At 44.4% G+C, this 26,618-nt stretch overlaps 1 protein-coding gene across 1 annotated transcript in view; it reads right to left on the bottom strand.

Annotated features, from left to right (window-relative positions):
- LOC138852756 (irregular chiasm C-roughest protein-like) overlaps nucleotides 1–26,618 on the bottom strand; it is a gene marked incomplete at its 3' end in the record, with an annotated part of 152,755 nt that overhangs the window by 125,818 nt on the left and 319 nt on the right. Inside the window, 1 exon segment of the mRNA XM_070085377.1 lies at nucleotides 26,419–26,618. This exon segment is cut by the window's right edge and continues 319 nt beyond it.

The following is a 26,618-nucleotide window of genomic DNA, read 5'->3' on the forward strand; positions in this document are numbered from 1 at the left end:
GAATGATCAAGAACACAGTTACAGAATGATCAAGAACACAGTTATAAAATGATCAAGAACACAGTTATAGAATGATCAAGAACACAGTTATGGAATGATCAAGAACACAGTTATGGAATGATCAAGAACACAGTTATAGAATGATCAAGAACGCAGTTATGGAATGATCAAGAACACAGTTATGGAATGATCAAGAACACAGTTATGGAATGATCAAGAACACATTTATAGAATGATCAAGAATACAGTTATAGAATGATCAAGAACACAGCTCACTAATTTGTAGGTCTTGAAAAATGATTGTGGATACAGTCCCCTCTGTAACCGGTGGTGGTAACATACAGTGTGAGGGGGCTAGACCCAGCCACACACTGTGAAGGGGGCTGGACCCAGTCACACGCTGTGAAGGGGGCTGGACCCAGCCACACACTGAAGGGGGCTGGACCCAGCCACACACTGTGTGGGGGCTGGACCCAGCCACACACTGTGTAGGGGCTGGACCCAGCCACACACTGTGTGGGGGCTGGACCCAGCCACACACTGTGAAGGGGGCTGGACCCAGCCACACACTGTGTGGGGGCTGGACCCAGCCACACACTGTGTGGGGGCTGGACCCAGCCACACACTGTGAAGGGGGCTGGACCCTACCACACACTGTGTGGGGGCTGGACCCAGCCACACACCATGGGGCTAGACCCAGCCACACACTGTGAAGGGGGCTGGACCCAGCAACACACTGTGAGTGGTCTGGACCCAGCCACACACTGTGAGGGGGCTGGACCCAGCCACACACTGTGTGGGGGCTGGACCCAACCACACACTGAGGGGGCTGGACCCAACCACACACTGTGTGGGGGCTGGATCCAGCCACACACTGTGTGGGGCTGGACCCAGCCACACACCGTGGGACTAAACCCAACCACACACCGTGGGGATAGACCCAGCCACACACTGTGAGGGGGCTGGACCCAGCCACACACCGTGGGGCTAGACCCAGCCACACACCGTGGGGCTAGACCCAGCCACACACCGTGGGGCTAGACCCAGCCACACACCGTGGGGCTAGACCCAGCCACACACCGTGGGGCTAGCCACACACCGTGGGGCTAGACCCAGACGTGGGGCTAGACCCAGCCACACACCGTGGGGCTAGCCACACACCGTGGAGCTAGACCCAGCCACACACCGTGGGGCTAGACCCAGCCACACACCGTGGGGCTAGACCCAGCCACACACCGTGGGGCTAGACCCAGCCACACACCGTGGGGCTAGACCCAGCCACACACCGTGGGGCTAGACCCAGCCACACACCGTGGGGCTAGACCCAGCCACACACCGTGGGGCTAGACCCAGCCACACACCGTGGGGCTAGACCCAGCCACACACCGTGTGCCTAGACCCAGCCACACACCGTGTGCCTAGACCCAGCCACACACCGTGTGCCTAGACCCAGCCACACACCGTGGGGCTAGACCCAGCCACAATCACCAGAGTTGCCAGTGTGTAAAATTCGCAAATAATGAATATTTAAACAACAAAAAAAATCTTTATATAAACACAGAGAAGATTAATCACACACCTCACGGGAGTGATGTCACCATCACTGAAAGTTCGTAAACACCTAAAATATAATAGATATTCAGGTGAAATATTGTCAACACTCTAATGTTTCTCAGCTACAGAAGAAAATTATCCACACGATTCCCCGATTTTTATTAAAAAAAATGGTCTTATTTTAGGGTCTATTTATTTTAGGGTTTGAGTCTATTTAGCTACTTTTTCTTATTGAAAGACTCGTAAACTAGCATTATATTTATGAATGGGAAGTTAAATATGCTTGTGTAAACTGAAGCAACTCTGGAGTGTAAGACGTGTTTAGAACCTTAAGTCAGGTCAGGCGGGTTGATTTGAAACCAAAGCCAGGTGATCAGGGATGGTCCTAGGCCAACTGTATTATTTGGCCAGCCAGCTCACTGCTAGGGAGCTGAATCCACTTGACATGGAACCCTTGATCTCACATTATGAGCTGGTCAATGGGACACAAAAACTTCATATCATGAAATCTATAATTTTTAAAATTCCTTAGCAAGGCACAGAAGTGAAATCTTCCTGATATGAAGTTCTACTTCCATTAGAATTTGTACTTACTGTAGGTCAAATTGTTTATAACAACCCAAAATACACGCCAAGCTACTGAGCCTCAGTGTTCTCATATATAAGTTATGGGTGGCATGGACGAGTCAGCCAAACAAAATTCTACGCAAATGAACTACATACATTCCACCACTTTCAGCTACAGTAGTATAAAGTTTTAGTGTTATTACGAGTACAACACCAGAGTAAATATTATAATGTTTCTGATGATCATTCATAACAGTTTCCATTGTTAAATACATAAACAGTATAATTAGTCCCACGTGTGAATTTAACGAAGGGGAATTATAGGGAGGGACGTAACTGTCATACTCTAAAACTAAATTACACAAGCAGAAGATAAATTGTAAACGTCAGCAATACAGAATCAGTAGCCTCTGTTGAGTACGTGTGGAGTTCCACAAGGAACTATCTTCAGTCCCCTCCTCTTCTTGTGCTATGTCAGTCACATGCCTAATAGTGCTAAATACGTCTAAATACATCTACGGTATGCAAACGACATCGCTCTTTTTCTGTCAGAAACGAACTCAACGAATATAGCTGTTTATATCAATGGAACTAAAATCGTGCAAACAATGGTTAGTGATAAACTGTCGCTGTGCCAGGGCAAAACAGAAAATGTCATCTGGATCAAAATGCAAACCGAGGAATGTCAGTATTTTAAAGTATTGTGTGACGAGAACCCAATCTCATGAGAACTTCTGTGAAACATACGGCAATATCCTCTGATCGCGGCATGTCAGGTGAAATAACAGTTCATTATGTAGAAAAAACAAACAAACAAAACACGAATGCCAGGTTAAAGGTCCTTTGTAGACAGGAACAGCTCCTGTCTATAAAGGCTGCAAGACATACACATAATGTTTACCACTTACACAGTGCCAAGAAAATTACTGCTGTTCTTCATGGTGCTTCGCTCTGACAAGAAAACTGAAAAAAAAATTATTCTTGACCTGGGTCCAAGAAAATATATTGGTCAGGATGAAGCGAAAAAAAAGTTGTAAAGACTGAAAGTAGAATATAAACTAAAACTTAACCACATACAAAACTGCTAACTAACAGTATCCAGAATATCTTGCTTTAATTTTTGTTTAAATGTTGTAGTGTCCAGGGCAGGTGGCGCTGCATCAACCATTTACAGTTTACAGTGAGTGAAGACTGGAATGTGTTACAGCATGTCAAACAAGTCTTGGCATCAATCAGTTTAATAAACTTAAGAATATCTAATGGGGAGAGAGAGAGAGAGAGAAATTATGAATGATCGCAGCAGTCACCAGAGTAAATATTTAGGGAGTCTCTCAGCAATGAAGGCACTCGGCTTCACTCCGTCTCGCTGCAGATGAATAGATGTTAAAAAAAGACTTCACATATTTTTAATTTGTTCTGAGGCTTAGTGCACTCCTTTAAACGAGAAGTGGAGCGAGATGAATGGAAAGATGAATAGACTGATAAAGAAAGTGAGGGAACGCGATAAGCAGGAGGAGACATAAGCATGAATACAAGCGGTGAATGGAGAATTTTCAACTAGTAACCTAAATGCCAACACAGGATTTATTAATCTTAGCTGATCTGGAGAATGTACAGAGATGCTTTACTGCCGGTAGAAATTCAGCGATGCACCTACATCATTGGGAACACTTAGCTCCTGGGTTAAGCCCTGGTACTATTCCTCCCGCTAGCTTATTCTTCCACTATCCCCACTTACCCGCTCACCCCACAAAGTTCTTACCTATAATCTCTTGGTCTTGGGAACGCTTGATATCCCTCGACCTATAACACACCGAACTTGGGCGAGAAATATAAAAAATAATTTACACCCGGGAAGTGCTGCACAGCTTGGTTGATCTCGCCATCAACCAGGAGGCCTCTGGTCCGGAAATGGACCATGGGAAAGGTGACTCCCTGAAATCCTCAGGTAACCTTCAGGGGCTGACACAGTCCAAGATAGAATCCACCCAGCCTTATCTTCCTTGTTTATCTCAGTGGCTAGCGCATAATTCCTGCAAATTCGTAAAGGGAAATTTTCCATCCCTAAGTTCGTCCCGATTTTCTGCAAAGAATCTTTACGACTAGTGCTTCGGTATACATTTCCTTACATTCTACTTCAGAACTTTTGACAGCATTCATGTTAAGATTTTTACTTCAGGGCCTCTTGTCTGTAATCCCCTTTTATTATATGGGAGCAACATTGGCTTTTTTTTTTTTAATTTTGTGACGTGCATAATTGTAGAGATTCGTTGAAGACCTTTGCAAGTGGGGCACATTGGTTCCGTTCCTTTTCTTCGGCTCCCATGGGAGATATGGTTTCTAGTCCCATTGGGTTTGTACATCGCCCTCCTTTAGTCGTCTCATCACTTTCATTGCGTTGATGTTTTTTAAGCATCTGTTAATCAGCTCTGATTAAAAAAATTTTTGATAGCTTTCCAATCTTTATAGCTATTGAAATCTTTTGTTAAGCTGTTATCATACTTCTGTCATTCTCCGACACTCTCCGTCCTTCCCTCCCTCCCTCCTTCCTTCACACTTGATTCTTTACAGTTTTTTTTCTTACGTGGCTGTGTAGTTTCTAGCTCTCCAGCTTGTTTCCCGGTTTATTGCCGTTTAATTTACTCTATATTTTCTTCAATCCCTCTTACATCTTCTCCTAGTTTCTCTACACTCCTGACTGAACTATGGAAGTCACTGGTTTTCTTTTTTTATACCTGGCATAAATCTTTCTTTAGCTTTTATTTTTGCACTTCGACTCTTACCTCAGTCCTTTCTTGTGCATCTCTGTTCTCTAGTTTCCTCTCTCTCACCACTTTCCTTACAAAATTACTCTTGTCATCATAGTCACCGTTCCGATAGTCGAGTTTCCTGTTAATAATATTCACCATTTCTTCCTCAACTCTTATTTCAAAACTCAAAAAAACAGTCACAAGCACCAAGTGATTCCATGTAATAACTTCATCTACGTCATATTCATTCCGTGTGAAAATCATGACAAGTCTTGTTGGTCATCTTCTTTATTCCCCCACACACTCATTTCCTTCACATGTTGGTTCAGAAAATTCTTCGTTACTTCCATATGTTCGCTTTCCACGTGTCTGGTCCTTCACGGGGCAAGGAAAGGCGGGGTCCCCAGTTTTTCCCAGTCAGTATCCTTATGGCGAAGTCTCAAGACTTCCTTCATTTCATGACTCACGAAATCGTAATAACACGATTGCAAACAAACCATGGAACGGGTGGGGTTAGAACCCGTGGCGGGTGAGTCGTAAAATCTTATTGCACCCAGCTGGCCGAGTGGTTTACACACTAGCTTGAAGTTTTACGACTCGCTCGTCCTGGGTTCAAACCCCACTCAGACCGTGGTTTGTTTCCTCCATTTGATTTTCCTAAACGACGACCGTGTCACAGTTGTGCGATTCCCCTCAGATTTGACATTCTCAGCACCAGGTTTCCTGCTCCTAGCCTCGTAAACAGAATTTGCAGTAGCCCCAACTTGCCCTCTACATAGGCCTATTTCTCTTTAGTAATTTTGCTCCTCTCACTTGCATCTCGCATTTCTGTCATCAGAATCTCTCTCCGTATATATATTTGTCCCTCCTCCCGCCCCCGTAATTTCCCCTTGGTTTCTCTTCATTTAACCAGAGCACCATAAAGCCTCTGTATCTCATGTTCATCTCTTCTCGTCTCATTAAGGTTGTCTCCTCTGCTTCCTCGGGGTCATTTGCCATTCCTACTTCCTCCTACTGACTTGCTGAGCATGTGCTGCTTGTCCACATTATTTACGTCTTTCCCTGTTTTTGGTCTATCTCCATCTCCTTCAATTCTTAGCCTTTCTACTTCCTGCCTTATCACCATAACGTCATTTTTTAAGGTTATTTTCTTTATTGTATTTTCCCAGGTTGCTTTAATGTCCCCTTATAATTTTTATTCTCTTACTACTGTCTCTACCTTAAATTGATATTTTGTGCTCAACTTTCTATCCGCCTCCTCTAGAATTTTTTTCATAGGCATCAAAGGAAAGATCCCCACTTATCCCAGTGTACACTCTCCTATTTGTTGTTGAAGAGGTCGAGTTTTAGCTCCTGGCCCCGCCTTTTCCCTGGTCGCTACTAGGTCCCCTCTCTCCCTTCACCATGAGCTTTATCGAACCTCTTCTTAAAGCTATGTATGGATCCTGCCTCCACTACATCACTCTCCAGATTGTTCCACTTCCTGACAACTTTATGACTGAAGAAATACTTCCTAACATCTCTGACTCATCTGAGCTTTCAATTTCCAGCTGTGACCCCTTGTTGCTGTGTCCCATCTCTGGATCATTCCGTCCTTATCCATGGTGTTTATTTTTCTCAGTATTGTGTATGTCGTTATCGTGTCTTCCCTATCCCTCCTGTCCTCCAGTGTCATCAGGTTAATTTCCCTCAATCTCTCCTCGCACAGCATACCCCTTAGCCCCGGGATTAGTCTTGTTGCAACCCTTTGCACTTTCTCTAATTTCTTGAAGTGTTTGACCAGGTGTAGGCTCCATTATGGGCCTGACGTAAGGTGTACAGTATCTTGTGCCGTGTGCCTTAATTTTCTTCAATATCCTCCGAAGTGGAACTATCAAAAGCCTTACTGAAGTCCGTATAAACAATATCATAACTACTACCTTGATCTACTTCCTCAGATACCTTGATGAAAAAAGCTAGTAATTTCGTAAGGCAGAAACGCCCCTTTGTAAAACCGCGCTGAGATTCATTTAACAGTTTATGCCTTTTAAGATGGCTATGAATTGTCTCGGCAATTATCGATTCCATAAATTTTCCCCACTATGGATGTAAGGCTTATTGGTCTTTAGTTCGAAGCTAAGGACCTGTCTCCTGCTTTGTAAATAAGTATTACATCTGCCATTTTCCACTTATCAGGCACTATGCCAGTTTGTAGCGATATGTTGAAAAGATTAGCCAAAGGTATGCTAAGCTCCTCTTTACTTTACTTTAAAACCTTTGCAAACAGTTCATCAGGGCCTGGGGATTTGTTCGGTTTTAATTTATCTGTTTGTCTGAGGACCATGTCACTAGTTACCCTAATCTTGCATAGTTAATTATCGTCCTGTTCTACATAATTTATAATTTCTGTGATTCATCTGAGTCTTCAACTTCCAACTGTGACCCCTTGTTGCTGTGTCCCATTTCTGGAACATTCTGTCTGTCCATCTTGTCGATTCCTCTCATTATTTTATGTCGTTACCATATCTCCCCATCTTTCCTGTCCTCCAGTGTCGTCAGGTCGATTACCTTAACCTCTCCTCGTAGGACATACCTCTTAGCTCCGTGAAGAGTCTTGTTGCAAACCTTTGCACTCTCTCTACTTTCCTTACGTGCTTGGCTAGGTGTGGGTTCCAAAGTGGTGCTGCATACTTCAATATGGGCCTACCGTATACAGGTACAGGGTCCTGAACGTTTCCTTATTAAGATGTCGGAATGTTGTTCTTAGGATGGGTAGGCGCCCATATGCTGCAGCAGTTATTTGGCTGATGTGCACCTCAGATGTGTCCGGTGTTATACTCGCACCAAGATCCTTTTCTTTGAATGAGGTTTGTAGTCTCTGGCCCCCTAGACTGTATTCTGTCTTCGGTCTTCTTTGCCCTTCCCCAATCTTCATGATTTTGCACTTGGTGGGTTAAACTCCAGAAGCCAGTTGCTGGACCAGGCCTGCAGCCTGTCCAGATCCTATTGTAGTTCTGCCTGGTCCTCATCCGATTAAATTCTACGCATCAACTTCACATCTGCAAACAAGGACACTTCTGAGTCTATTCCTTCCGTCATGTCGTTCACAAATACCAGAAACAGCACTGGTCCTAGGACTGACCCCTGTGGAACCCCGCTCGTCACAGGCGCCCACTCTGACACCTCGCAACGTACCATGACTCGCTGCTGTCTTCCTGACAGGTATTCCCTTATCCATTGCAGTGCCTTCCCTGTTTTCCCTGCCTGATCCTCCAGCTTTTGCATTAATCTCTTGTGTGGTACTGTGTCGAACGCTTTCTTACAGTCCAAGACAATGCAATCTGCCCACCCCTCTCTCTCTTGTCTTACTGTCGTCACCTTGTCATATAACTCTAGTAGGTTTGTGACAGGATTTCCCGTCCCTGAAACCGTGCTGGCTCCCGCTGATAAACTCATTCCTTTCTTGGTGCTACACCACTCTTCTGATAATCTTCTCCATAACCTTGCATACTATACATGTCAGTGACACTGGTCTGTAGTTTAATGCTTCGTGTCTGTCTCCTTTTTTAAAGATGGAGACTACATTTGCTGTCCTCCATACCTCAGGTAGTCGCCCCATTTCGATAGATGTAATGAAGATTGTTGTTAGTGTGTGTGTGTGTGTGTGTGTGTGTGTGTGTGTGTGTGTGTGTGTGTGTGTGTGTGTGTGTGTGTGTGTGTGTGTGTGTGTGTGTGTGTGTTCATGCTCTCGAGCGTAAGTACATGCGTGCGTGTGCACGCGCGCGCCAAGGCGCTGTACAGAAACGAAAAAAACATTCTTTGTTGTTACTGGCGTTGTTTTTGTTGAACATCTTGTACTGGGGAAGGAGGGAGCAAGGAGACGTCAGTGGGGGGCAACAGAGCGCCAAGCCTCATTGTCAGTATGGCTGGTGTTCGCGGCATAAAGGTGAGCCGCCCTTTCCTAAGCTCACTCCAGGTGCCTCAGAGGTAGAAGCTGAGGTGTCGCGAGAGGGAAAGGGCGGGTTAGGGGGGGAAGGTGGCATTGGGGATAGGGGGTATATGGGTGGGGGTTGCGGAGGTGAGTAGGGGAAAGGAGGGGTAGGAGATGCCAGAGTGCTCGGTGGTTGGTAGAGGGGTTGGGGGTACGGTGTTGGGGTTGAAGGGGAGGGGGTAGGGAGGAGGGAAGGGGCAACAAAAACATAATATGATTAATGCATGTCTTAACCCTGGGAGTTTTTGTGTGTATTCTGTTTGTTTTTTTCTTTTTATGCATTTGGTCTGTCAGCTACACACACACACACACACACACACACACACACACACACACACACACACACACACACACACACACACACACACATCTACGTATGTTCGTGGCTTGGTTGGTAGCGAGCCCAAGTCAAACACTGAGGGGTCTGGGGTTCGATCCCGGCACTAGTGAAACATTGGGCATGTTTCTTTGAAAAAGAGGTATGATAAGGCTCATGGCAGGGAGAGTGGACCTAGTGACGACCAGTGAAGAGGCGGGGCCAGGAGCTATGAATCGACCCCTGCAACCATAATTAAGTGAATACACACACACACACACACACACACACACAAAGAGGTACGATAAAGCTCTTGGAGCAGGGAGAGTGGACCTAGTAGCGACCAGCAAATAGGCGGGGCCAGGAGCTGTGAATCGACCCCTGCAACCACAAAAACGCAAGTACGAGTAAACACACACACACACACACACACACACACCTGGTTACCTGGAGGTTATTCCGGGGATCAACGCCCCCGCGGCCCGATCCATGACCAGGCCTCCCGATGGATCAGGGCCTGATCAACTAGGCTGTTACTGCTGGCCGCACGCAGTCCAACGTACGAGCCACAGCCCGGCTGATCCGGCACTGACTTTAGGTATCTGTCCAGCTCTATCTTGAAGGCAGCCAGGGGTTTATTGGCAATTCCCCTAATGCTTGATGGGAGGCTGTTGAACAGTTTTGGGCCCCGGACACTTATGGTGTTTTCTCTTAGTGTACCAATGGCGCCCCTACTTTTTATTGGGGGCATTTTGCATCGCCTGCCCAGTCTTTTACTTTCGTAGGGAGTGATTTCTGTGTGCAGATTTGGGACCATTCCTTCCAAGATTTTCCAAGTGTAGATTATGATATATCTCTCCCTCCTGCGTTCCAACGAGTACAAGTCAAGTGCTTCTAAGCGTTCCCAGTAGTTAAGGTGCTTGATAGAACTTATACGTGCAGTAAAGGATCTCTGCACGTATATCTCTGCACACACACAATTAGTAACAAGACAGACATGGAGGTACCCGAGTGAGCAGTATGCAACAAAGCACTCTGACAGTGCTCCACATGAGACGTGTCTACAAAATTGAAAGAGGAACTGGGCATCTGGGAGGCTGCTACAACGTGCAGAGTAACAGACTAACAAAGCTGAGAGTCATACATAATGTGGCGTAACCAGTGAAGCACCTCAAGGATCTATCCTTGGATCATTATAATCTTCATAGGCCTGCTGAAATTTCTAGCCAGCTAAACAATAAACATCAAGCAAATCAACAAGCAACTAGCCAGCCTAACGGCACCCACCTAGCAAACAACAAACGTTTAACTAGCCAAACAAACAACTAGGGGTAACACAACGATACTACCAGCAGAGAAAAACCTTTAATCAATGACGATATGCTCTTCAATGAGCATCTTTAGAAACCCAGCCTATCGCCATTTTTACCTTCCAACCGAACAACAAAAAATATCTAGTCTCAGCCACTGAACAAACATCTAGCCATCCAAACCACCAACGAGGGAAACGTCTAATCAACCATCTAAGGAACTAATCCAGCAGCCAAGCAACCCAGGTAGGAAGGCAGCCCGATACGATTCAGACGTATTTACGAAAACTCAATTTTGAATCCCCCAGACGAAGAGAAGCAGTCGGCTCCGGGGAAAACGGGGACAGAGGATGAGGAAGATAAAAACAAGGATGAGGCAGAGGGGGAGGAAAGGATTGTGGGGAGGAGGGAATGGAATAGGAGAGGGTGCAAAGAGGGAAAGGAGCAGTTAAAGGGATGGAGTGGGAGAGGGTGGATGGGTAGGGGGAGCTGAGGGATGGATGAAGGGATGGGGAAGAGGGAGGGAGGAAGGGATGGGGAAGAGGGAGGGAGGGAGGGAGGGAGGGAGGGAGGGGGGAGGAGGGAGGGAGGGGGGTTGAAGGGAGAGGCGCGCGTGTCCGGAAATGGGGAAAAGACTAGACTCGGATGGCAAAGTGTATACCGTGAACGAAACCTTTAAGGCGAGGCAGGTTGTAGAGGCCCCGGCAGCTGCTTCTCTATTAAGGTTTGCGTGGGTCAGGGAGAAAGAGGGAGAGAGGGGGGGGAGGGGGGGGAGGGAGGGAGGGAGAGAGAGGGAGAGAGGGAGAGAGAGGGAGGGAGAGAGGGGAGAGAGATGGAGAGAGGGCAGGGGAGGGGAGGGAGAGAGAGCGGAGGGAGAGGAGAGAGGACGGAGAGAGAGAGAGAGAGAGAGAGAGAGAGAGAGAGAGAGAGAGAGAGAGAGAGAGAGAGAGAGAGAGAGCGAGAGAGAGATGAGGAGAGAGAGGAGAGGGAGGGGGGGGAGGGGGAGGGGGGAGGGAGGGAGGGAGGGAGAGAGAGCGGAGGGAGAGGAGAGAGAGCGGAGGGAGAGGAGAGAGAGAGAGCGGAGGGAGAGGAGAGAGGACGGAGAGAGAGGAGGGAGAGGAGAGAGGACGGAGAGAGAGGAGAGAGAGGAGAGAGAGGAGAGAGAGAGAGAGAGAGAGAGAGAGAGAGAGAGAGACCCTCTCTCCCCCGTGGTGTTGACCTTTACCGCCTCCTGCTGTCTGTAGTGAGAGAGACAGATTGACTTTATTATACCTGAGAGAGACTCCCAGAGGAAGGATTTCTTGTGCATTTACTGAACAAGACTCCTGACGCTGGGATTTACTACTCTGTTATGTTTCATGAATGTATTTATTTGTAGGTGTTACTGTTGGTCTTTGAGCAACGGTATTCCCGTTGAAGTGTACCTGGGGTGATATGAGTGCTTGGGGGTGACATGAGAGCTTGGGGTGATATGAGTGCCTGGGGCCAGCACAGGAGTGCCTGGAGTAAAATAGAATCTTTAGGGGTGACCACAGAAGTAACTGAGTAGACTAACAGTATCTGGGATAACAGGAGTACCTTGCGTGTTAACAGTAGCTAGGGTGACAGTAGGAGTGGCTGGGGTGGCACGAATATCTAGGTTGTAAACAGGAATATCAGGAGGGTTATAAGAGTACGTGAACTGATGACACTTTACAATAAAAACACTAACAGTCTTTACCAAGCTGTAATAGAACTGACCCTGAATTTCAAGGTCCCGAGATCGATTCCCGAGGCCGGCGTCTTAAGCGCTAAACCATTTGAGCTCCCGCGCGATGTGGTCGTTCCTCAGTAAAAGAACTTTTCTCAGTTTTCTGGTATCGGCGTGAGGGGATCGCCCCCGAGACCCAGTCTCGGACCATGCCTCCTGAATTATACACTTCAGGAATAAAAACTATTATGGAAAACCGCAGGAAAGTGAACGTAAGTGTCTAGTGTAAGTAGAAGCTTGCAAGAATTGCTGTCATCTCGTGTGTTCATGAGAATGTAAATAAAAAGCAGGAATGCTAGAGAGTAAGACATTTAACAGGTTTTTGTTTTATACACATAACAGGACGTTAAGTTCCTCCCCGAGTGGTTACTATTTTTCTACTATTGTCTGCTTTATTTTCACAAATCAGTATTACAGGCTAAGAGCTGTTATCCTACCTCAGCTCATTTCAAAGCACAGCTCTACCTAAGGTACACTTCCACCTCTCCCCAGGTCGCATCCTGGGGTACTGATAGTCTTCAAGACTACGGTACGCTTCAACTCCAAGCCTGAGTGACGGATTACCTCGTCTATCGTAGTTCTAAAGTTTTCCCATGTCTTTGAATTTGTATTGATAAAGCCGCTGGATGGCGAAACGTCTACAAATGAAGATATCCAGATGTTGCACATGTGTCTAATTCTTCATCTTGTCGGTATTGTATACCATTCATGTTCAAACTGTGTCTATCTTTACCATGTTCCATCAACAGAGCTCAAGTCAATACAAGGAGCCAGACTCAACATCACTGCGCGTGACGTCCTCGAAACAAGACTCACGAAACCGCAATAACACGATCACAAAACAAATCAAGGAACAGGTGGTACAGTGGGTAGCGCACTGTCCTGCTATAGGTTTAAACCCCACCCCGTTAACTGATTTCCATAAAAAAGGATACAACAACACAGGACAGAGGGATGCGCGAGGAAGTATTGCAGAGGATTTACAACTTGCTGGCCGCGTAGGCGAAGATTCCAGGAACCATTAACAGATATGTAACAGATAACTGTTGCAACAAGCGTTATAAAAAGTGTTTACCACAAGGATATTCCTGATATATCGCGTGCTGCTGACACTAACAGCATACCTGATCCTGCCGTTAACCTGTACATCGGGTGTGGGATCGTTCCGCGTGGGCGACGATACTAGGAGCACATTACCTGATGTGTACGATAGATAGCGGTTATAACAAGCGTTCTACACAAGTTTTCCATAAAAGACATTCCAGTTATCGCATGGGTGGTCACCGTAAATCACTGCACCAGGAACCAAAGTGTTCCACAGGGACAATACCTAATTACACCACTGGAGGGTGTACTATATTACACGTATGTACCAGAGCACCAATGATGTATCAATCCACTCTACCACCACGAGGAACACTAGTCCAGATTTCAACGCTTCTTGGTCAAGCTTAACAACATCGTTGATGCCGTGTCCTAAATATACTAATTTGTGGTTTAACATTAGAGATTTTCAAAGGTTAAACTTACATAACTTCAACTTTCTTAACCTATAGATATATATATATATATATATATATATATATATATATATATATATATATATATATATATATATATATATAATATATATATATATATATTCAGCAAGTCGGCCGTCTCCCACCGAGGCAGGGTGACCCAAAAAAAGAAAGAAAATCCCCAAAAAAGAAAATACTTTCATCATCATTCAACACTTTCACCACACTCACACATTATCACTGCTTTTGCAGAGGTGCTCAGAATACAACAGTTTAGAAGCATATACGCATCAAGATACACAACATATCCCTCCAAACTGCCAATATCCCAAACCCCTCCTTTAAAGTGCAGGCATTATACTTCCCATTTCCAGGACTCAAGTCTGACTATATGAAAATAACCGGTTTCCCTGAATCCCTTCACCAAATATTACCCTGCTCACACTCCAACAGATCGTCAGGTCCCAAGTATCATTCGTCTCCATTCACTCCTATCTAACACGCTCATGCACGCTTGCTGGAAGTCCAAGCCCCTCGCCCACAAAACCTCCTTTACCCCCTCTTTCCAACCCTTTCGAGGGCGACTCCTACCCCTCCTTCCTTCCCCTATGGATTTATATGCTCTCCATGTCATTCTACTTTGATCCATTCTCTCTAAATGACCAAACCACCTCAACAACCCCTCTTCTGCCCTCTGACTAATGCTTTTATTAACTCCACACCTTCTCCTAATTTCCACACTCCGAATTTTCTGCATAATATTTACACCACACATTGCCCTTAGACAGGACATCTGCACTGCCTCCAACCGTCTCCTCGCTGCTGCATTTACAACCCAAGCTTCACACCCATATAAGAGTGTTGGTACTACTATACTTTCATACATTCCCTTCTTTGCCTCCATAGATAACGTTTTTTGACTCCACATATACCTCAACGCACCACTCACCTTTTTTCCCTCATTAATTCTATGATTAACCTCATCCTGCATAAATCCATATATATATATATATATATATATATATATATATATATATATATATATATATATATATATATATATATATATATATATATATATGAGCGTGTTTGATAGGAGTGAATGGAGACAAATGGTTTTTAATACTTGACGTGCTGTTGGAGTGTGAGCAAAGTAACATTTATGAAGGGATTCAGGGAAACCGGCAGGCCGGACTTGAGTCCTGGAGATGGGAAGTACAGTGCCTGCACTCTGAAGGAGGGGTGTTAATGTTGCAGTTTAAAAACTGTAGTGTAAAGCACCCTTCTGGCAAGACAGTGATGGAGTGAATGATGGTGAAAGTTTTTCTTTTTCGGGCCACCCTGCCTTGGTGGGAATCGGCCAGTGTGATAATAAAAAAAAAATATATATTATATATATATATATATATAGTATATATATATATATATATATATATATATATATATATATATATATATATATATATATATATATATATATATATATCGGTAACCCCATGCAGGTCCTCTTATCAGATAAATAATTGATAAACTCAATAAAAAATATTTAATTCATAAACAAGAGAGCAAAATTAAAAAAAAAAAAATAAAAACAATTAATAGTGAAATAATTTATTAATGATTGAATAAATTTTCAAGTGATTAACTCGAGGCAAAACAAAATGAAAACAGTTTAGGTTTAAATGACCACCCATGGAGTGTGGTGTTTATTTTTGTTGGTGACATGGTTTAGTTTCCCGTGTGTGTGTGTGTGTGTGTGTGTGTGTGTGTGTGTGTGTGTGTGTGTGTGTGTGTGTGAGAGAGAGAGAGAGAGAGAGAGAGAGAGAGAGAGAGAGAGAGAGAGAGAGAGAGAGAGAGAGAGAGAGAGAGAGAGAGAGAGAGAGAGAGAGAGAGAGAGAGAGAGAGAGAGAGAGAGACTCTCTACATAAAGCGGAATGCGTATGCATTCCACTTTATGTAGGGGTCGAGTCCTGGTTCCTGGCCCTGAATGTCAAATTGTCACTTGACAGATTCCTTCTCCTTGCCTTGTGGGTCCTACCATACCTGCTCTTAAAGTTAATAGTGAACAGATGTACCAGCTGCATGCCTCTCTCCTGGCCCATCTCCTCCTCTCTTGGATAGGTTGACTTGCTGACACAAACTTTTCCCTAGCCACCTCCATCATTTTAGTCCTCCACGTTTTCGGTGTCCCTAGTGGGTCCCAGTTCTTCCAGTCCATTTCCTTATGGCTGAAATCACTCATGATTCATAGCTTGGCTTTAGCCCCATGAGCTCTCCTTGCTGCATCTGCTATAGTGTCGACCATTTCCTTCTTGGCTTCATGATCCTCTCTCTCTCCCCTACTGTTTGGTGGCAGGTTGTGGATCACTATTCGGGCTACTTCGGGTGACCCAGCTTTGATTGTACCTACTATGTAGTCATTCGATTCTTTTCTGTTTATCCCTATCGTCTCTTCAAAACCCTCACTGATTTTTATTAGCATTGACACTGCTCTGCATCCCTTGTTTCGTTCGTCTTTATTACTTGATATCCTGTTGAGAATATGACATCAGTTATCATTTCAGCTTTGTGACACGTATGGTATCTGAGGTGGCCTGTGCTATTTGTTCTTTCATCATTCATATTTGATAGTCCATCTGTATTTGTGTACCAATCTGAGCCATCTTTTCTTTAGCGTGCTCTGGTTTGAGTTGCCTAATCATTCTGTTGTGCATCTGTCATGAGTGGAGGAGGTAGGGCTGGGACTGAGATGTACATCATTACAGGGAGAGAGGACAGGGCTGAAGTTGCAGGTAGGGGAAGGGGGGACGGTGTGGGGCTAAACAGCAAAGGTAAATGATGAGTCTAGGGGGAAGTAGGAGCAGAACTTTAGTTGGACCTGCTGAGAGAAAGGCAGGGGGCTGTCTCTTGAGATGTTCCTCCAGGCTAGGTGCTACCTTCTGTCTCCCCCATTACTTCTGTTTCCCGTGTTTGATGGCTATATCCGTACTCCCTCAGATGTTTAGATCATCAGTGACTTTCTCTTTCTTCCTCCCATTACCTTGTTCTCTAGGATGACTTATAATTTGGTGGAAAAGCTAATGAGAGGAAGGAGGTTGATGATGATGATTGATGATGATTGATGATGATGATTGATGATGATGATTGATGATGATGATTGATGATGATGATTGATGATGATTGATGGTCTGTTACCATTTTGTCCTAGGCACATGTCGGTTAGACACTAGGCCTTTTGTGTGTGTGTGTGTGTGTGTGTGTGTGTGTGTGTGTGTGTGTGTGATAATTGTGGAGTGTGCAACCTGTAAGGATTATACGATACCCGTGGAATAATCAGATTTGATTAGAGCAAGGGGCTGGTAGCTTCAAAGACGAGTTACAAGAGTACAACCCAGGACACCACTGAGTTCAATCCACTGTTGTGGCAGAGCTATCACGTAAGTGTGTGACCGTGAAGCAGATCAGCAGTATCACCAAGACAAGCGATGATGGTGATCATGGCTCGATCTGACCCAACAGACGGGGGCGACACACGAGCATGACTTGGTAAACACAAGGAGAAAGTGCTGTCTCATCTGCTAATGTTCACGTGAACTGGCTTTAGACTTATGAGTTGTTGATTTTCATTTTTTCACGGGTCTATATTTAATAAAAATCCACAAATTAATGCATTTTCCCCCCGACCTTTCGGTCTATCCTGAGCCACTAAAAAGTTCAATATTTAACCACGGAATTGAGTTTTTTCTTCTTATTCTTTATTTCTTCCTTGACGCAGCTGCAAATCAATATCTGTTCGCTCTCTATATTATTCATTATTTTTTAGAACTTGATCCTCATCATCCTCCCCAAGAGCCCGAGAAGACGCAAGGAAAAAAAAAATCCCCTTGATCGTGAATGCTGCCTGTTTCTTTTGCAATGGCTGTAGCAAAAGTGTTTGGAGTGCCTTGAGGGTTGTTCTGGGACGTGCTTGAGGGCTCATCATCCGTTACGCTCAGCGGAAGCACAAGTCCCGCTCAACAACAGCCTTGTTTCCCCTCCCCTGACAATTATCAAGCCATTGCTAGAGATTTCTAGCTTTGAGACCTGGGAGAGTATGTACTACCTCCTACCGTGTTCTCCACTGATGACCACCAACAACAACGTATTTCTTGCTTTGTGATCTGGGTGAGGCCGCACCAACTCCCTTCCATTCCTGCCTATCGCTGCACATTTCGATCTTCAAGACCTCTGAGAGTATGCGCTTCTCCACCCTTGCACCCCATCCCTCTCCCCTCTCTCTCATGCTGCACATTTCTACCTTCAGGACCTGGGAGAGTATGCACCCTTCCTCCACCCACTAACGTTCCCAACAACAATGTAGATGTTATTGAAGCCTCGCCAACCGTGAGGAATCTTTTGAAAGCCTCGGAGCTGAGCGGTTTCACTTGACGTCTGTGGACATAAGATCAACAACAGTACCTTCCCGATCCTGAAAATTTCTCCCGTTAATTATATTAATAAATTCTCCGTCTCTGCCACTTCACGTGATTTTATTCTTACTGTGATTATGCAGGAATAATAATTCTGGAGCATAGTAATGAAAAATCTATAAATATATTTATTTTACGGTCATGGGAGAAATGCATCCACAAGGGGTCCCACACAACCCACTGATGAGGGCGCTAGGAGTCCCCACAGCAGCACACTTATAAGGGCACTAAGAGTCCCCACAACACATTGGTAAAGGCACTAGGAGTCCCCACAACACACTAATAAAGGTACTAGGAGTCCCCACAACACACTGATCAGACACTAGAAATAATCACAATAACCTAGTGGAGATGGAAGATAGAGAGAGATTAACATGTGGTGGTCGCTGTTCCTCGACTAGACTATAACAACAGCCTTGACCTGCTGTCCTCTGCTTGACACACGAACGTGCTTCCCATCCAACATTCTCTCTCTCTCTCTCTCCCGCATTTCTCTCGCTTCCACGCATCTTAAAGACCACACACGCATCTTATAAAAGTGACACGTGCAATTTTTTTCCACGAAGTTGATCGGCAAGTCAACAGTGGGCCTCTGTCTCATGACCAGAGCCAGGTGATTTTTTTTTAGGGAGAAATTAATATTCACATGCCTTTTAAAGGGCTTGGTGGAGTCACGTAGCCTTTTGCCATTCACATTTATATGCATTGGTTGTGGTAATTTTCTCTATCTAATACTATCACTGTGTTGTTACACACTACAGATGTGTGTTACAGTTGTGTTACTACATACAGTTATAGGGTGACACTACAGTTGTGTTGTGACACCACAAACAATAACGTTGTCACAACTGCAGACATGTCAAACCATCAAAGTGGCTTTTAACACATCTGAAATAAAAATGACCTCAATTTTTAGTAGGGTCACAGTAACCAGTGTCGAGGGGTCACGGTGACCAGTGTCGGGGGCCACAGTGATCGTGTCAGGGAGCCACAGTGACCAGTGTTGTGACCACAGTGACCAGTGTCGAGCGCCACAATGATCAGTGTCGAGGGCCACAGTGACCAGATTCGAGGGCACAGTGATCAGTGTCGGGAGCCATAGTGACCAGTGTCGGAGCCACAGTGACCAACCAGTGTCGGGGTCACAGTGACCAGTGTCAGGGGCCACAGTGACTAGTGTCGGGGTCACAGTGACCAACCAGTGTCGGGAGCCACAGTGACCAGTGTCGGGGCCACAGTGACCAACCAGTGTCGGGGCCACAGTGACCAACCAGTGTCGGGGCCACAGTGACCAGTGTCAGGGTCACAGTGACCAGTGTCAGGGGCCACAGTGACCAGTGTCGGTCACAGTGACCAACCAGTGTCGGATGGAGGAAGGTCACAGCTGACAGTAAGAGCTTAACTCTTAAAACTTAAACCCTCATTTCCACTAGCCGTAGAATGTCACTGTTAACATTTGACCGAGGCACAGTTCCGGCAAGTTTGACAGCCCGGTCTCCCCTCCCTTCCTCTCTTCTTGACTGAACTTGAAGTGGTACATGTCGTTTCTATGATCATTGTCGTTCACCCACACTGCAGCAGTGTTTCATCACACCAGTGGGATCCTTAAAATGCTAATCACGTCCATTTTTATCTAAAATGCCCTTTAAATGCTAGTCACGTTCACATTTTTTTGACTTGGTATTTATTCCATGACCTCTTATGTCAAAATTTATTTAGTTAATTTTTAATTTACATTTTTTTATAATTCAACAGACCCACAAGTAAACACACGAGGTGTGACTCGCTGATACGAACACACGAGGTGTGACTCGCTGATACGAACACACGAGGTGTGACTCGCTGATACGAACACACGAGGTGTGACTCGCTGATACGAACACACGAGGTGTGACTCGCTGATACGAACACACGAGGTGTGATTCACTAATACGAACACACAAGTTTTAACTCACTAATACGGACACACAAATCGCAACTCACTAACACAAACACCTAAGTCTCAGAGCACTAATACGAGCACCTACATTGTAAAACACGAATACGAACACACGAGTTTTAACTCACTGATACAAGCACACAAGCTGCAACTCGCTAATACGAACAAGCTGCAGTGTTGCCTGACGCACCAATGGTAAACACAACTGTTAATTAACTTATTTTTGTCGAAAGGTAGACTGAAAGAAATTAACACTGCACGTTATCTCCCTTTTTATTATATAAAATAATCAAGAATATTTATCAATTCATTATATTTATTCCATTTCGAAAGCAACGTATATTAATATTCGTGAAATTCTACATACAGTTCCCCTAGAGTTTATTATTCAGAATATTACATTATCATGGGAGAGCGCTAAATCCATAGGAATTATACAGCGCCTGAGGGGGGGGGATGATGAAAGCCATTCAGGGTTAACTCAGGGAACTGAAGCACAGATTCAATTCCCCAGATCAAGAGCCCTTCACCAGCAACAAGGAACCTACCTTGAGGAGTCACAATATATCATAATCTTGCAGCCTCTTCATACATGATGGAATATAAAAGGAAAACACACTTTTGTTCTGTTAACTATCACATGGAATAGGGGAGGGAGGGGGGGGGTTAGTGTTAGCAGCACACTACTGATGTATCCAATTTTCATTAATACGAAAAAAAAACGTGTCCTCGAGGCAGAGCAGCAACCACAATACCCTGTCGACCATAATGCCGTGTCAGTCTCCCAGACTGAGATAACACAAGAATAAGTAATTTATCCAGTGGTAACCACTAGCACAGTTGCTTGTCACTCATTCCATCAAGACAGTGAGGCAGGATGGCCGCTCCAGCGCACCTAAAACTCAATTTGATTTTCTCTTCAGTTCTTCAATTACTTTGTTTACAAGAGAGGTGCTTGCGTGTAAGCAGCAAAAGGAAAGTGTGTATGTGTTTTATATGGATTTCCTGTGTCCTCTCCCCTCCCCCGTGTGCATGTGTGTGTGTGTGTGTGTGTGTGTGTGTGTATGCGTGTGTGTGTGTGTGTGTGTGTGTGTGTGTGTGTGTGTGTGTGTGTGTGTGTGTGTGTGTGTGTGTGTGTGTATGCGTGTGTGTCTGCGTGTGTGTGTATGCGTGTGTGTTTGCGTGTGTATGTGTGTGTATGCGTGTGTATGTGTGTGTGTGTGTGTGTGTGTGTGTGTGTGTGTGTGTGTGTGTGTATTTGTTTTCCCCCTTTTTAAATTCTTTTCGCAGTGTCGTCTAATGTAACTGGTTCATCCCTTTGCCCTTTATTCTTCTTGCCTTTCCTCTCTGGTTGTCCCCCTTTATCTCCTTTCCTCTGTCCCTGTTCTATTCTCTGCTTTCCTTCCTTTCATTTTTTGTAGCCTGAGCGGCGAGTTTATTGTGCAGGTGGGGCTCATCTGGTGAGCACTGGTGCAAACAAGAGTTACAGAGGTCACAATGGCTCTTTACTACCCACAATGACTTTTTGCCACCTACGAGGCCTGGTCTCAGACCGGGTCCCGGGGGCGTTGACCCCTGAAATCCTCTCCAGGTATACTCCAGGTATAGTCTTATGCTCATTGTATTAATGTTTATATCTATCGGATATTAAAGAGTTGTGTATATTACAATATAGTGTAGAACTTAATTATATTTCACATATTTAGCCACTTGAGGCCTGTTCTGGGACCGGGTTGCGGGGCGCTGACTCCCGAAGACATTCCTCTCGTGAGAACAGTGATGGAACCATATACACAAATAACCAGTAAATATGAGAGAGAGGAGCTTACGACGACGTTTCGGTCAGACCTGCACCATTTACAAAGACCATTTACAAAGCCTCTTTTTTCTTTATGGAACCATATCTTCGTAAGGGCCATAAATTGTACATGGATACCTGACACACAAGCCCTCTACCCAGTGACGTCCTGCGTGTGAACAAGACAGATGTGTATGGTGTGTAGAAACTCTTGAAGATTCCAGGTAGCCTATTATCAACTGGGTCATTTCACTAATTATAATGACCATCATTAAGTAATTTGTTTTATTTAGCTGGTGCCATTTGTGGATGCAATCTCAGGACATCAGATCTTTATGAACAGCAGCAGGGTGTGGGCGAGTTGCACCTGCCTCGGATGGGTCAGTAGGTGATACTGTGCTCTAGGAGCAGGTACCTGCATGTGGAGATCTGGGTATTTGGACTGACTCACTACTTACAGTCATATAAAATAGCTGAAAGTTGCTCACAGTATATATATTGTTTGTTCCTGAGCATAATACACTAACATGAGGTCAAATCTGATTAAATTTCATTACACAGAGTATATCGACAGTATGTAAAATACACATTAATATAGTTTCGCCCCGCTAAGGACTTTCAAGTCCCTGGTGGACGAAACGTCTTCGCAATAAAATGATATAATCGCACTATCTTGTTTCCATGGGCTGGTAGGTTTGTCCCAGTGCTATCATGTGCTCTGTCTACACACCTGACATTTCATGTGACTGAGATCAATACACAAGATAAACTGATAATTATTTGGTTTAGCAGTAAAAGTCGCTTCATTTTTTTCCCATTCACAAGTTTAACCTAAATTCGGTGTGACGGAATGATTTAGGTTAAACTTCTATCTTTCTTCATTACTTTTGATAATTCTTCTATAAGTCTTTTTTTTGACAACCAAAATTTTTATTCAGCATGTTGTCTTTAACAGTACTTTAGCCAAATTATCCAATTTGTCATATCCTTGAAGGACTATGTGAGGAGGATGCCACAAAAAAAAAAATGTTATTTGTTGATAACTGGTGAACATCAGAGTTTGGTTACATGAGTTAGCTCGACACATTTACATCCCTGGCTATTTTGAGGAGTATAAAAGGGTAGGCAATCCAGATGTAATTTATCTAACTGTTTTTGGTTGTAGCTTCGGCAAGCTTGGAGTTACACTTGTGCTGGGCAAACACTTTCAATTTCTTATTGTGGAATGTCAGTTATTATCCTAGGTAATCTACATATCAGTTAAACTATGTATGATAATTGTACTCATGTGTACTTGTTCATAATTAAACTTACTTAAAAGAGAAAAAACGTTTTATATTATAAATGGATTATATTACATTATAAATGGATTACAAAACATTATTCGAATTTATAAAGCCATGTGTATAGTGAGTGATGGTGGTGATATTTTCCCAAATTGCCTTTTTTGTATGGCTGTCATTTGAATTAATTTTAATTCACTCGCTCCACTACGTGCAATTTCAAACACTTCTGTAAGAGAGAGTACTGACCTGATCACCAGTCCGTACCTTCGTTCTTATGTGCGAGATGTCTCAGCAAGATCACAATGGAGCTTATCTTATTGTATCTTGACTAAGATAAGGTTTGTCAGGAAACTGGACAAGTGTTTCCTGATGCGGGTCTTAGTCATATGATGACCCGCCACTAGAGCTTCTGGTCATCTGACCGAGGCCTTCCGCTGGCTTTACTAAGATACAACAGGATGCATTTCCTTTCATTCTCCAGGCGCTGCATGACCCACACGGGTTCATTGCTTCCCTCGTATCGTGCTTCCTTAGGCAGGTGAAACCCTGGTGTCCATCACTGTAAGACAGACTACTGTCTGTCTAGTGTCTAGAAGAGTCATATGTCCGGTATCCTGCATATCACAGACACGACGCCCCGTGTCCAATACATCACAGACACGACGCCCTATATATACTCGTTTCTGAATTATCTCTGTATTAGCGCTGAAGAAGTCACTCGTGGCGAAATGTTTCCTATAATAAATGTCCTAAACTGTACATAAGTGAATTTTTCTACATCACAGACGTGACGCCCCGTGTGCAAGACATCACAAACGTGACGCTCCGTGTCCATCACAGACGTGACGCTCCGTGTGCAAGATATCACAACGACACCGCCAGGCATCGCTTATGGAGTTAGTCTAATCAAAACATGTGTGGCGTAGACCCACGATCACCAAACACGATAACGAGCTCAAAATAAACCCAAATTGTCATAATGCGAGGTAATAAACCCGCACCGGAGGGCTCATTATATTTGCTCACTAACACGCAACTGTGGTCGTAAGAGCGATAACGCACTTTACTTGCGTTTACAGTGACAAACAACGCGATCTAGCCAGTGAACTACAGAAACTTGCAGTGCTGTTGAAATACGCAAAAACGGGCTAATTTTGAGACAGACTTGGGAAAGAGAGCTAGAGAGAGGAAGGTAGGGTTTTAAGGTTATCGACTGGACGAGGGTCATCAAGGCTCTATATAACTTGTACACTACCAGTCAGGTGCACCTCAATTATACAATAGAGATTTAAGTCAATACTCGGTGGATATGCACAAGATACGCACCTCTCTGAATATATATATACACAGAGATATATAACTCGCTGTAAATATACAGACATACATAACTGTATATAAACACATACCTCTCGTATATACATAGATACATACCTCTCGGTGTTTTACGCACACATTTGGGTAAATACACGCAATATACACAATTCTCGGTGTACAGATTTTATAATTATATATATATATATATATATATATATATATATATATATATATATATATATATATATATATATATATATATATGCACTGATATATAAACACTGGTGCATATACACTTCGCCAAGGAGTGCAGTCTGCGTAGAGTTTTAATTGTAAAACGTTCGCCTCACTTTTTATATAATTGTTTACCTATTGATTTCAGGATGAGTTACGGGGCTTAGAGTTTTAGTGTCCCCCGACCCTTAAGTTGCCCTTACACACTGACTCCAGTGTCAGAGTTGTACACCACACTGACTCCAGTGTCAGGGTTGTACACCACACTGACTCCAGTGTCAGGGTTGTACACCACACTGACTCCAGTGTCAGAGTTGTACACCACACTGACTCCAGTGTCAAGGTTGTACACCACACTGACTCCAGTGTCAGGGTTGTACACCACACTGACTCCAGTGTCAAGGTTGTACACCACACTGACTCCAGTGTCAAGGTTGTACACCACACTGACTCCAGTGTCAGGGTTGTACACCACACTGACTCCAGTGTCAAGGTTGTACACCACACTGACTCCAGTGTCAAGGTTGTACACCACACTGACTCCAGTGTCAAGGTTGTACACCACACTGACTCCAGTGTCAAGGTTGTACACCACACTGACTCCAGTGTCAAGGTTGTACACCACACTGACTCCAGTGTCAGGGTTGTACACCACACTGACTCCAGTGTCAGGGTTGTACACCACACTGACTCCAGTGTCAAGGTTGTACACCACACTGACTCCAGTGTCAAGGTTGTACACCACACTGACTCCAGTGTCAAGGTTGTACACCACACTGACTCCAGTGTCAAGGTTGTACACCACACTGACTCCAGTGTCAAGGTTGTACACCACACTGACTCCAGTGTCAAGGTTGTACACCACACTGACTCCAGTGTCAAGGTTGTACACCACACTGACTCCAGTGTCAAGGTTGTACACCACACTGACTCCAGTGTCAAGGTTGTACACCACACTGACTCCAGTGTCAAGGTTGTACACCACACTGACTCCAGTGTCAAGGTTGTACACCACACTGACTCCAGTGTCAAGGTTGTACACCACACTGACTCCAGTGTCAAGGTTGTACACCACACTGACTCCAGTGTCAAGGTTGTACACCACACTGACTCCAGTGTCAGAGTTGTACACCGCACTGACTCCAGTGTCCGCATTAGAACACGAAACTAACGGGAGTGTGAACATAGTCCAAGACAATGATATCAGGCAGTGTGAACATTGTACAAGATAATGACGAGCATATTTCACCACATTGACGAGTGTGAACGTATTATATGAAACCTTAATAATTAGGGCAACCATCGAGCAGAGGAAGATATAACATCGAGGTGAAGGATGACGGGCAGCTGCCAGTGGATTTACAATCTCAGTACTTTTTAGAATCAATTTGGCTACAACTGCAAAATCTATAAGACAAAGATGGTAAGCTTAACCTGCACAGTTTAACACACTCATATTCTTGTAAGACTTCCTGGAACCACTGCATAATTTTTTTTTACTCTGTTTAATATATTAAAATTAACTGTTAATCCGCTATTTGTACGTCTTTTCGATTCGTTCTGAACCATTATCAAGTCGCAGGATATTACTAAATTGTATCAAAGTAATGGGACATTAACTGGTAAAAGTTCTTTTCTCACCTTAGCTTGAACAATGAAGACGAGGAATCTCCGAGATGATGGTGACAAATGTAAGTGACACACACAGATGCCCAGCACACATGTCACTGCACAGGTTTTACAGGTGCCTCTGGGCCCTCCACCTGCACACCTTGACTCAAATTTGCAGGTGAGGCGGTGCAGTAGGCCTAGCTTGTAGGCGCTTCACCCGCTGAAAACCC

The sequence above is a fragment of the Cherax quadricarinatus genome, chromosome 16 (genome assembly GCF_038502225.1).
Source record: "Cherax quadricarinatus isolate ZL_2023a chromosome 16, ASM3850222v1, whole genome shotgun sequence".
Taxonomy (NCBI): Eukaryota; Metazoa; Arthropoda; class Malacostraca; order Decapoda; family Parastacidae; genus Cherax; species Cherax quadricarinatus.